The 11,052-nt window shown below is 42.3% G+C and overlaps 2 pseudogenes; one reads left to right on the forward strand and one right to left on the reverse strand.

Moving 5' to 3' along the window:
• Positions 1 to 3,627: 3,627 nt before the first annotated feature.
• On the reverse strand, positions 3,628 to 3,746 carry LOC134895558 (5S ribosomal RNA; annotated as a pseudogene).
• Positions 3,747 to 5,374: 1,628 nt separating this feature from the next.
• On the forward strand, positions 5,375 to 5,493 carry LOC134895560 (5S ribosomal RNA; annotated as a pseudogene).
• Positions 5,494 to 11,052: the final 5,559 nt, after the last annotated feature.

Genomic DNA, 11,052 nt, shown 5'->3' on the forward strand with positions numbered 1-11,052 from the left:
GGCCATCTTGAATCTAAGTCAGTTTTTTTAAATGGAAAAGGGGTTATGTAACATGTCAAACAACATCAGAATTTGCTGAACAGTTTATTGCTGCAAACAGATTTGAAATAGCAGTTATGGTTCAAAAGTTACAACACTGTTTTTTGTTGCAGGTAACTGAAGATGACTTTAACAAAAAAGGAGATAACTGAGGTAATTTTGATGTCTGGAGAACGACGTTTCCATGTCATAGCTACAGATTTTAACAACCGGCACCCAGAAAGAACTCCAATTTCAAATAACACTGTCAGGTGCCTAATTTCCAAATTCCGAGAAACTGGGACTGTGACTGACAAGTCATAAAGTGGTCTTCCAAAAAGTGCTATTGACGAGACAACTTCAACAATGGTTTTGGCATCCTTCTTGATGAGCCAAAACCTTTGTTGGGGTTGTCTCATCAGCAATATACTTTTCAGCAAATTCTAATGTTGTTTGACATATTACACGAACCCCTTTCCATTTGAAAAAACTGACAGATTCAAGATGGCCAATTTCAAGATGGCGTCCATGTTCAGTACATACCCTAATAGATAGCCCACCGCTTCCATACCTTACTGGAGTATTCAGTTTTCCCATTTCCTGCACAGTTATTGAAACAAAAGGGTGTACTGCAACTTTTGAATTACCCTATACTGTATATATAGCAATACAGGTATTGTCAGTACTCATTAGGCTTATTAATATATTAATAAAGAACATTCAATCCTTTACTCAATTCTGATGTTTTGGGACTTAACCCATCAGGGAAATACAGCCTGTGTACAAAGTACAGATATCTCTCGGAGAGGAGAAAAGAAATGTAGGCAGAGGCGGATTGGCCATAGGGTTTACAGGGAAGATTCTCGGTGGGCCGACGCACCCGTGGGGCCTGTTTTGTTAGAGGACATGTGGTCATTTTTATAGACATAATGAATAAGATGCAAAATTATTTGCATATATGAAAATTACTTTGCCACTTAGCCTGTGATTGCAGATGATCTAGTGTATGCTCTGTCTGCCTGCTTGGCGGACATATAAGATTGAGTGAATAGTGATTGGGATACACGGTTGGTGTAATAAGCAAGAAAATACTGTATATCTTTCTAAAGAATTATATAGTTTCCTAAATTCTGAAGGTGTATCATATAATGTGCTCATAATATTTAATTTTATTTCTTTTTAACTTCCCCCTTCATGCTGGACATGCCCACTATCTGGAAAGTCTTGGGGGGAGGGTGCTGCTGCCATGGCCCATGGCTAGAACTTACACCTCTGGTGCTGCCCATATGGAGCCACTAGTACAAATTTTTCCAGGGCCGCTTTTTGTTTCCAATCCGCCCCTGAATGTAGATAAGTATGGTTTTGGTTCTGGATTGGTTTTACCAAAACCACCCTCTTGTGTTTTGGTTTTGGATCTGGATGATTTTTGAAACCCCCCCACAAAAACAGCTAAAATCACAGAATTTGGGGGTCATTTTGATCCTACAGTATTATTAACCTCAATAACATTCATTTCCACTAATTTCCAGTCTATTCTGAACACCCCACAATATTGTTTTTAGGCCAAAAGGTTGTACCAAGGGGGCTATATGACTAAGCTAAGCGACACAAGTGTGCAGCACAAACACCTGGCACATCTAGGAGTGGCACTGCAGTGTCAGACAGGATGCAGATTTAAAAAATAGGCCCCAAACAGCACATGATGCAAAGAAGAAAAAGAGGTGCAATGAGGTAGCTGTATGACTAAGCTAAGCGACACAAGTGTATGACATAAACACCTGGCCCATCTAGGAGTGGCACTGCAATGGCAGGCCAGATGGCACTTAAAAAAACTAAGTCCCAAACAGCACATCATGCAAAGAAGAAAAAGAGGTGCAATGAGGTAGCTGTATGACTAAGCTAAGTGATATTGTGCGTGTATTACATCTGAGCAAATTCCAGCACGCCCCATGTTGTTTGTGCCACACAAACAACATGGGACGTGCTGGAATTTGCCCAGATGTAATACACGCACAATATTGGTGGCGCAGGAGAGAGTACCCCTAAACCACACGGCAAAGCCTGTAAAATTAATTTGGATAATAATAACCCTTTTATTTGGAGCTATTATAATAATATGCAGCACAGGTGAGCGTACCCCTACACCACACAGGGCAAACCCTGTAAAAATTATTTGGATAATAATATAAGTAATGTATATAAACCTTTTATTTGGAGTAAATAATATACAGCACAAGACACCACTACTGGACTTATGGCAGCACAAGACAGCACCACTGGACTGGACTTATACGGCAGGACTCCTGGACTTATACAGCAGTACCCCTTGAGTTGTACGGCAGTGTCAGACAGGAAGACACTTAAAAAATCTAGTCCCCAAGCAGCACATGATGCAAAGAAGAAAAAGAGGTGCAAGATGGAATTGTCCTTGGGCCCTCCCACCCACCCTTATGTTGTATAAACACGACATGCACACTTTAACAAACAAATCAATTCAGCGACAGGGTCTGCCACACAACTGTGGCTGAAATGACTGGTTTGTTTGGAACCCCACCAAAAAAGAAGCAATCAATCTCTCCTTGCACAAACTGGCTCTAGAGAGACAAGATGTCGACCTCATCGTCATCCTCCGGTTCCTCACCCTTTTCAGTGTGTACATCCTTCTCCTCACAGAGTATTAATTTGTCTCCACTGGAATCCACCATGACAGGTTCCTGTGTACTTTCGGGAGGCAATTGCTGGTAAAGGTCTTCCCCGAGGAATTTATAATTAATTTTGATGAACTTCATCTTCTCCACATTTTGTGGAAGTAACCTCCACGCCGATCGCTGAAAAGATTACCGGCTGCACTAAACACTCTTTCGGAGTACACACTGGAGGGGGGGGGGGAGGCGGCAACTTAGGTAAAATAAACAAAAGGTTTACGTCTCACTTTGCGCGCTCCAATGTCTTCAAAAAGGGGGAAAGGTTTATCCTGCACCGGCCTGATTAAATATGTATGAGATAATGATACTTAAACCAAAAATCGGACAATAATATTAAATAAACATTATTCCCATCTGTCCATATGGTGGTGCGCCCAGAGTCAAAAAGAAGGCAAAATGTAACAAAAGGAGGAAAAAGTATGACTCTTGTTTGGGCGCACTCTTGTTGTATCATGTTGTCTATTGATTAGTGATGTGTATAAAAATATAGTCAAATCTTTATTTCTACTCATAAAATAAATGGGAACTCAGCACAAGGAAAAAATCAGTAATTAATTTTAACATAAATGGATAATAGCATTCCAAAGATGAAACAAAGAATGTATTTGCTGAATTTTTTTTTAGAAATGTTCAGATCTTATTTTATGCTCAGATAAATGCATATTGGAAGATAGCTACATACCATGCTGCTTCCGTCTGCTAAAGATCTGTACAAACTGTGTTTGTATTAATAAAGCCCTAAATAGGGATGATTTCAAGTAAGGGACTACCCCCTGACTGAGATCTAGCCCTGATAGTTCAAGTCCGTCTTAGAGATAGAGGTGAGATATAAACACAATGGAGTGTTGAGAATAAGTGAAAATGGTGATCCTGCTGTTAGTGTTATCTCACAGGGAATACGGCCTTCCTACTGCACTGGGTATTCCCTAGTGGTCGCCCAACTAGGTACTGACCTAGCCCACCTCCGTTTAGCTTCCAAGATCAGACGAGATTGGGCGTGAGCGTAGGGGTATGGTAGTAGGAAGATTTGCCCTGTGCCACTAATGAGAGTGCACCGAAACAGAAAATGGATTGCCCTCTGAGAGGGGAATGGAAGAAAGAAGATGGAGAAGGATAGATATTAGAGCGTGAATCTGCTGTCCTCGTTAGACGGGAGAAACGTGTCTCCTGGGGGACACGTTCACCAGAATCATGGATGAGAGTTCACGGAAAAAAGAAATAGATGGAAAAAGAGAAAGAGAGGAAATTACATGGATATTGGAACCACTGTGATAAATATTGCAATATCGAGCAAAAACCAATCATGCCGTGTGAAAATTTGAGAATATTAACACTGAGGATATTTGGGCAGGAGGAAAAGAGATATTAAAGGACCTCCTGCTTAAGTTCACAATACCGGCGGAGGACTTGGTGCACAATCACACACCACTGCTAGTCCTAAAGTATGTGCCTTAAATTGTACAGTAGGACGCCAGTAATAGTGAGGACCCCAGTAGTCAACTTTCAACACACTAGATCATATGCCCAAAGGCATATTAGGTTATACTGAATTCGGTCAATGGAACCACATGCAGTTTGTAAATTATCAAATTGTCAATACAATAGGTCATATATCAAAGACCTATTTTGGTTATACTGATTTCAGTCTTCAGACACATATGCAATTTGTCAGAAAAATATGATATACACAGGGCTCAACAGGTGACACCTCTTTGCCGCATACCACTACTGGATCTTTCCAGGGGCATCATAGTCAAGCTTCAAATGATATGTAACCATGTTTTATTTTACCAATATTATCTTTGATGTTTTCATCTTTACTTTGTTAGATGCGGGTAAAACCCCTCATTGAATGAATGCAGGTTTCCTCAGGCATACACATATAATTTTGTGTGGTCACGCAGCCAAATCTGCTTTAAAATCTCAAACTGTGTGTTTTTTCATGATTTCACTCTGTTATAACCCTGTTGAGCCCTGTGTATATCATATTTTTCTGACAAATTGCATATGTGTCTGAAGACTGAAATCAGTATAACCAAAATAGGTCTTTGATATATGACCTATTGTATTGACAATTTGATAATTTACAAACTGCATGTGGTTCCATTGACCGAATTCAGTATAACCTAATATGCCTTTGGGCATATGATCTAGTGTGTTGAAAGTTGACTATTGGGGTCCTCACTATTACTGGCGTCCTACTGTACAATTTAAGGCACATACTTTAGGACTAGCAGTGGTGTGTGATTGTGCACCAAGTCCTCCGCCGGTATTGTGACCTTAAGCAGGAGGTCCTTTAATATCTCTTTTCCTCCTGCCCAAATATCCTCAGTGTTAATAATATTCTCAAATTTTCACACGGCATGATTGGTTTTTGCTCGATATTGCAATATTTATCACAGTGGTTCCAATATCCATGTAATTTCCTCTCTTTCTCTTTCTCTTTTTCCATCTATTTCTTTTTTCCGTGAACTCTCATCCACGATTCTGGTGAACGTGTCCCCCAGGAGACACGTTTCTCCCGTCTAACGAGGACAGCAGATTCACGCTCTAATATCTATCCTTCTCCATCTTCTTTCTTCCATTCCCCTCTCAGAGGGCAATCCATTTTCTGTTTCGGTGCACTCTCATTAGTGGCACAGGGCAAATCTTCCTACTACCATACCCCTACGCTCACGCCCAATCTCGTCTGATCTTGGAAGCTAAACGGAGGTGGGCTAGGTCAGTACCTAGTTGGGCGACCACTAGGGAATACCCAGTGCAGTAGGAAGGCCATATTCCCTGTGAGATAACACTAACAGCAGGATCACCATTTTCACTTATTCTCAACACTCCATTGTGTTTATATCTCACCTCTATCTCTAAGACGGACTTGAACTATCAGGGCTAGATCTCAGTCAGGGGGTAGTCCCTTACTTGAAATCATCCCTATTTAGGGCTTTATTAATACAAACACAGTTTGTACAGATCTTTAGCAGACGGAAGCAGCATGGTATGTAGCTATCTTCCAATATGCATTTATCTGAGCATAAAATAAGATCTGAACATTTCTAAAAAAAAATTCAGCAAATACATTCTTTGTTTCATCTTTGGAATGCTATTATCCATTTATGTTAAAATTAATTACTGATTTTTTCCTTGTGCTGAGTTCCCATTTATTTTATGAGTAGAAATAAAGATTTGACTATATTTTTATACACATCACTAATCAATAGACAACACGATACAACAAGAGTGCGCCCAAACAAGAGTCATACTTTTTCCTCCTTTTGTTACATTTCGCGCTCCAATGTCCTCAGATTCTTCATAACATACAGATGTACTCCTCAGTACGTTGTAATATGAAAGAAAAAATATAAAACAACAATGTGTATATCTGTATCAATTAGTCCAATTTAGATTATCCCCAATGTGTCGAAAGCAGGAAGGTGATAGATCCTCTCTCCAACATGCATCAGAAGGATCCCTCAGAAAGTCTTCCACACCTCAGGTGTTTTGACAATAGAAATGGATGCTCACATGTATGCTTACATAAATATTGCAGGCACTTGCACATAAAGGTTTCTTTTGTGATTCCTTATAGGATAAAAGTCTATCATAAATTCATCATGGGGTGTCTCAGAAAAAATGGAAAAGAGACATGTATGTGGTTTCCAAAATGTAGGAACCAATTTTATTTACTAAAAATTAAAAACAGTCCCTTACCCTATCAACATATGTGGAAAGATGGTGCCCGGGTATTACTGCTGAATATTGAAGGGGCAATAAAAGCACTCTATACAACGTGTTTCAACGTACTGCGACGTCTTTGTCAAGTAGAGTGCTAAATAAAACACTCTTCTAAATACTGTTTATGTATGCCAGATTCTGCAATCTCCTGCTCTGATAGTAGCATGTGGGCTAAGAAATCTTATAATTTTCCTCGCAGCCCCAGTTGCGGGAGAAAATGAAGGAGGAGCTGTTGACGGGTCACGTTCCGCTTGAGTCGACAATTTTCTCAAAAGCCTGATGAGGGGAATGACCTGACTCAAGCTGGCAGTGTCTGAACTGACATCACGTGTGGCAAGTTGGAAGGATTGGAGAACCTTGCACAAGACGAAAATCATTCTCCACTGTGCTTGAGTCAGGTGCATTCCCCCTCCTTTGCCTATATCGTAGGTGGATGTATAGGCTTGAATGGCCTTTTGCTGCTCCTCTATCCTTTGAAGCATATGGAGTGTTGAATTCCACAACGTTACCACCTCTTGCTTCAGGTGATGGCAGGGCAGGTTCAGGAGTGTTTGCTGGTACTCCAGTCTTCGGCACGCGGTGGGTGAATGTCGAAAGTGGCCCGCAATTTTTCGGGCCACTGACAGCATATCCTGCACGCCTCTGTCATTTTAAAAAAAATTCTACACCACCAAATGAATTGTATGTGCAAAACATGGGACATGCTGGAATTTGCCCAGATGTAATGACGTCTCTGTACATTCTCGGTATCGCCTGCCTAGTGAAGTGGAACCTAGATGGAATTTTGTACCGGGGACTCACTACCTCCATCAATTCTACCTCCATCAACTAATGGCGGATACCGGACGCACATCTAACACCAACATAGCTGTGAAGGCCTCATTTATCCGCTTTGCAACAGAATGACTGCTTTCATATTTCATCTTCCTCACAAAGGACTGTTGGACAATCAATTGCTTACTTGAAGTAGTACAAGTGGTCTTCTGACTTCCCCTCTGGGATGACGATTGACTCCCAGCAGCAACAACAGCAGCGGCAGCAACAGCAGCAGTAGGCGTACCACTCAAGGATCCTCCAGAGGAATCCCTGTTAGGAGATGACTCCTCAGTCTTTCCAGTGACATGGCCTGCAGGACTACTGATGTTCCTGACTGAGGAGGAAGTTGACGTTGAGGGAGTTGGTGGTGTGGCTTCCATGAGCTTGGGTACAAGAGGAAGAAGGGATTTAGGTGTCAGCGGACTGCTTACGCTCTTACCCAAAGTTTCACAACTTGACACTGACTTCTGATGAATGCGCAGCAGATGATGTATAAGGGAGGATGTTCCTAGGTGGTTAATGTCCTTACTCCTACTTAATTGACAGAGGCAACACACGGCTTCACACCTGTTGTCCGGATATGTGGAGAAATAATTTCACACCGAAGAGGTGGCTTCTTTGGTATTTTGCCAAGGCATCACAATGGGCTTATTCATCCCATGGACAACAGGTGTATCCCCCGGCGCCTGATTTAAACAAACAACATCACCATCAGAATTCTCATCATCAACTTCCTCCTCAGCGCCAGCAACACCCATATCCTCATCCTGGTGTACTTTAACAGTGACAGCACTTGCAGAGGGCGTGCAAATGGAGGAAGGAGCCACCTCTTCCCGTCCAGTGTTGGGAAGGTCAGGCATCGCAACCGCCGACACACTTGGACTCTCCTTGGGGATTTGTGATACCATCTTAGAACGCACAGTTCTTTGCTGTGCTTTTGCCAGCTTAACTCTTATAATTTTTCTAGAGGGCTTCCATCGTCATGTGAAGCTGAACCACTAGTCATGAACATAGGCCAGGGCCTTAGCCGTTCCTTGCCACTCCGTGTCGTAAATGGCATATTGGCAAGTTTATGTTTCTCCTCAGACTATTTATATTTCTTTTTTTGGGTCTTTTTACTGAACTTTGGCTTTTTGGATTTTACATGCCCTCTACTATCACATTAGGCATCGGACTTGGCAGACGACGTTGATGGCATTTCATCGTCTATGTCATGACTAGTGGCAGCAGCTTCAGCACTAGGAGGAATTGGTTCTTGATCTTTCCCTATTTTATCCTCCACATTTTTGTTCTCCATTATTTTTCTGGAGTTATATAACAATATGTAGAACAGGAGAGCATACCTCTACACCAAACAGGGCAAACCCTGTGAAAATTATTTCAATTAAAATAGGATTTTATTTACCTACCGTTAAATCCTTTACTCGTAGTTTGTAGAGAATACTGGGGTCCCTTTAGTACCATGAGGTATAGACAGGTCCACTAGGAGCCATGAGCACTTTAAGAATTTGATAGTGTGGGCTGGCTCCTCCCTCTATGCCCCTCCTACCAGACTGAGTCTAGAAAACTGTGCCCAAGGAGACAACATACTTTGAGAGAAGGATAGATAAGAATAGTGGTGAGATTCCGAACCAGCACACAGAAGAGGAAAGCCAAGCTAACCAAACTTGAAACAGGAACAGCAACAGATGAACCAACATTACTTAACCAAGTAACAGTGCAGGAAGAACGAAGCATTGGGCGGGCGCTCAGTATCCTCTACGGAGTACGAGAAAAGGATTTACCAGTAGGTAATTAAAATCCTATTTTTTCTTACGTCCTAGAGGATACTGGGGTCCATTTAGTACCATGGGAATGTACCAAAGCTCCCAAACCGAGTGGGAGAGTGCTGAGGTTCCTGCAGAACTTATTGACCAAACTGAAGGTCCTCAGAGGCCAAAGTATCGAACTTGTAGAACTTTGCAAACGTGTTCGAACCTGACCAAGTAGCTGCTCGGCAGAGCTGTAAAGCCGAGACACCCCGGGCAGCCACACAGGAAGAACCCACCGACCTAGTAGAGTGGGCCTGTAAAGATTTTGGACACGGCAAACCTGCCGTGTAATAAGCATGCTGGATAGTAAGCCTGATCCAGCGTGCAATGGACTGCTTTGACGCACGACACCCAATTTTATTGGAATCATAAAGAACAAACAGCGAGTCCGATCTTCTATGACAAACTCAAAGACAATGAAAATAGACTGTGATTGTTACCAGGCACCACTTATACAATATGTCACAATGAAGATGCAAAATATCAGAGCATGGTACGTTCCTGATAATGAATCCTCAAAAGGTTCCTCCCACTGTTGCATGTATTGGTCTCAGCACATGTGGAGAGAATAAATCAGAATCATGTGTAGTACAATTTTTGTTTTAATGACATACACAAGATATAAAACAGAGTGAAAAAACAATGCTATGTTCCGCTGTTCTGTTAGAGATGCTGTAGATATAACAATTACCAGAATAATGTGAGAACTGGTGTGAAACAGTCCTCGACAAAAGCGTGTTGTTTGAATAATCACCACAGTAGTCCTCCCGGGTGGACAGTCGGGTGCATTCGTCTGGTCACTGGAACAGTCTATCTCCCACTGGAACAAAGGGGTCCAAAGTACATCTGACGCGTTTCGACCCAAAATGCTATGGGTCTTTCTCAAGGCAGTGTGTGGAAGCTTTCATCCTGAGCTTCCTTATAAACCCCCATCCTCCAATCAGGGATCCCTTCCCAAAACTCTCTATTTAGCAACCAATCCCAGCTATCCCCTATGTTATCCTATAGTAGCCGTAGCTGTCACTCAAAAGTCCTGAGTGCTTTGACTCCGGAAGTCCCGCCTCTTCTTTATACATCTAATACAAGTCCAGAACTTCAGTATATGTGATGGGTTCGTCCCACAACATCCAAAGACTTTGAAGTAGCACAGGTGTCGGTGACAACCGGAACCACAATAGGTTGGTTGATGTGAAATGCAGACACCACTTTAGGAAGAAATTGCTGACGAGTTTTGAGTTCAGCTCTGTCTTCATGGAAAATTAAATAGGGACTTTTGTGAGACAAAGGCCCCAGCTCCGACACACGTCTTGCTGAAGCAAAGGACAACAGTGTGATGGTCTTCCACATTAGATATTTTAAGTCCACCTCCTGTAAAGGTTCAAACCAGCCTGATTGGAGGAACTGCAGCACCAAATTAAGATCCCAAGGTGCCAAGGGAGGCGCAAAGGGAGGTTGGATGTGCAGAACACCTTTTGAGAACGTCTGGACCTCAGGGAGAGAAGACAATTGTTTCTGAAAGAAAATGGACGAGGCCGAAATTTGGACTTTTATGGAGCCCAGACGCAGGCCCACATCCACACCTTACTGCAGAAAGAGCAGGAAACGTCCCAGATGAAATTCCATCGGAGAGTAATTTCTGCTCTCACACCAAGAGACGTATTTCTTCCAAATACGATGGTAATGCTTAGATGTTACCCCCTTCCTGGCTTGGATCATAGTCAGGATAACCTTGTTAGTGATCCCTCTCCTGGCTAGAATCAGCCGTTCAACTTCCATGCTGTTAAACATAGCCACGGTAAGTCCTGATAGATGAACGAGCCCTGTTGGTGAACATCCTTGCAAAGAGGTAGAGGCCACGGATCTTCGAAGAGCATCTCCAGAAGGTCCGCATACCAGAACCTTATTGGCCAGTCCGGAGCCATGAGTATTGCCTGAACCTTTTTCCTTTTTATTCGCTTAAGATTTCTTTGGAC

The sequence above is a fragment of the Pseudophryne corroboree genome, chromosome 3 (genome assembly GCF_028390025.1).
Source record: "Pseudophryne corroboree isolate aPseCor3 chromosome 3, aPseCor3.hap2, whole genome shotgun sequence".
Taxonomy (NCBI): Eukaryota; Metazoa; Chordata; class Amphibia; order Anura; family Myobatrachidae; genus Pseudophryne; species Pseudophryne corroboree.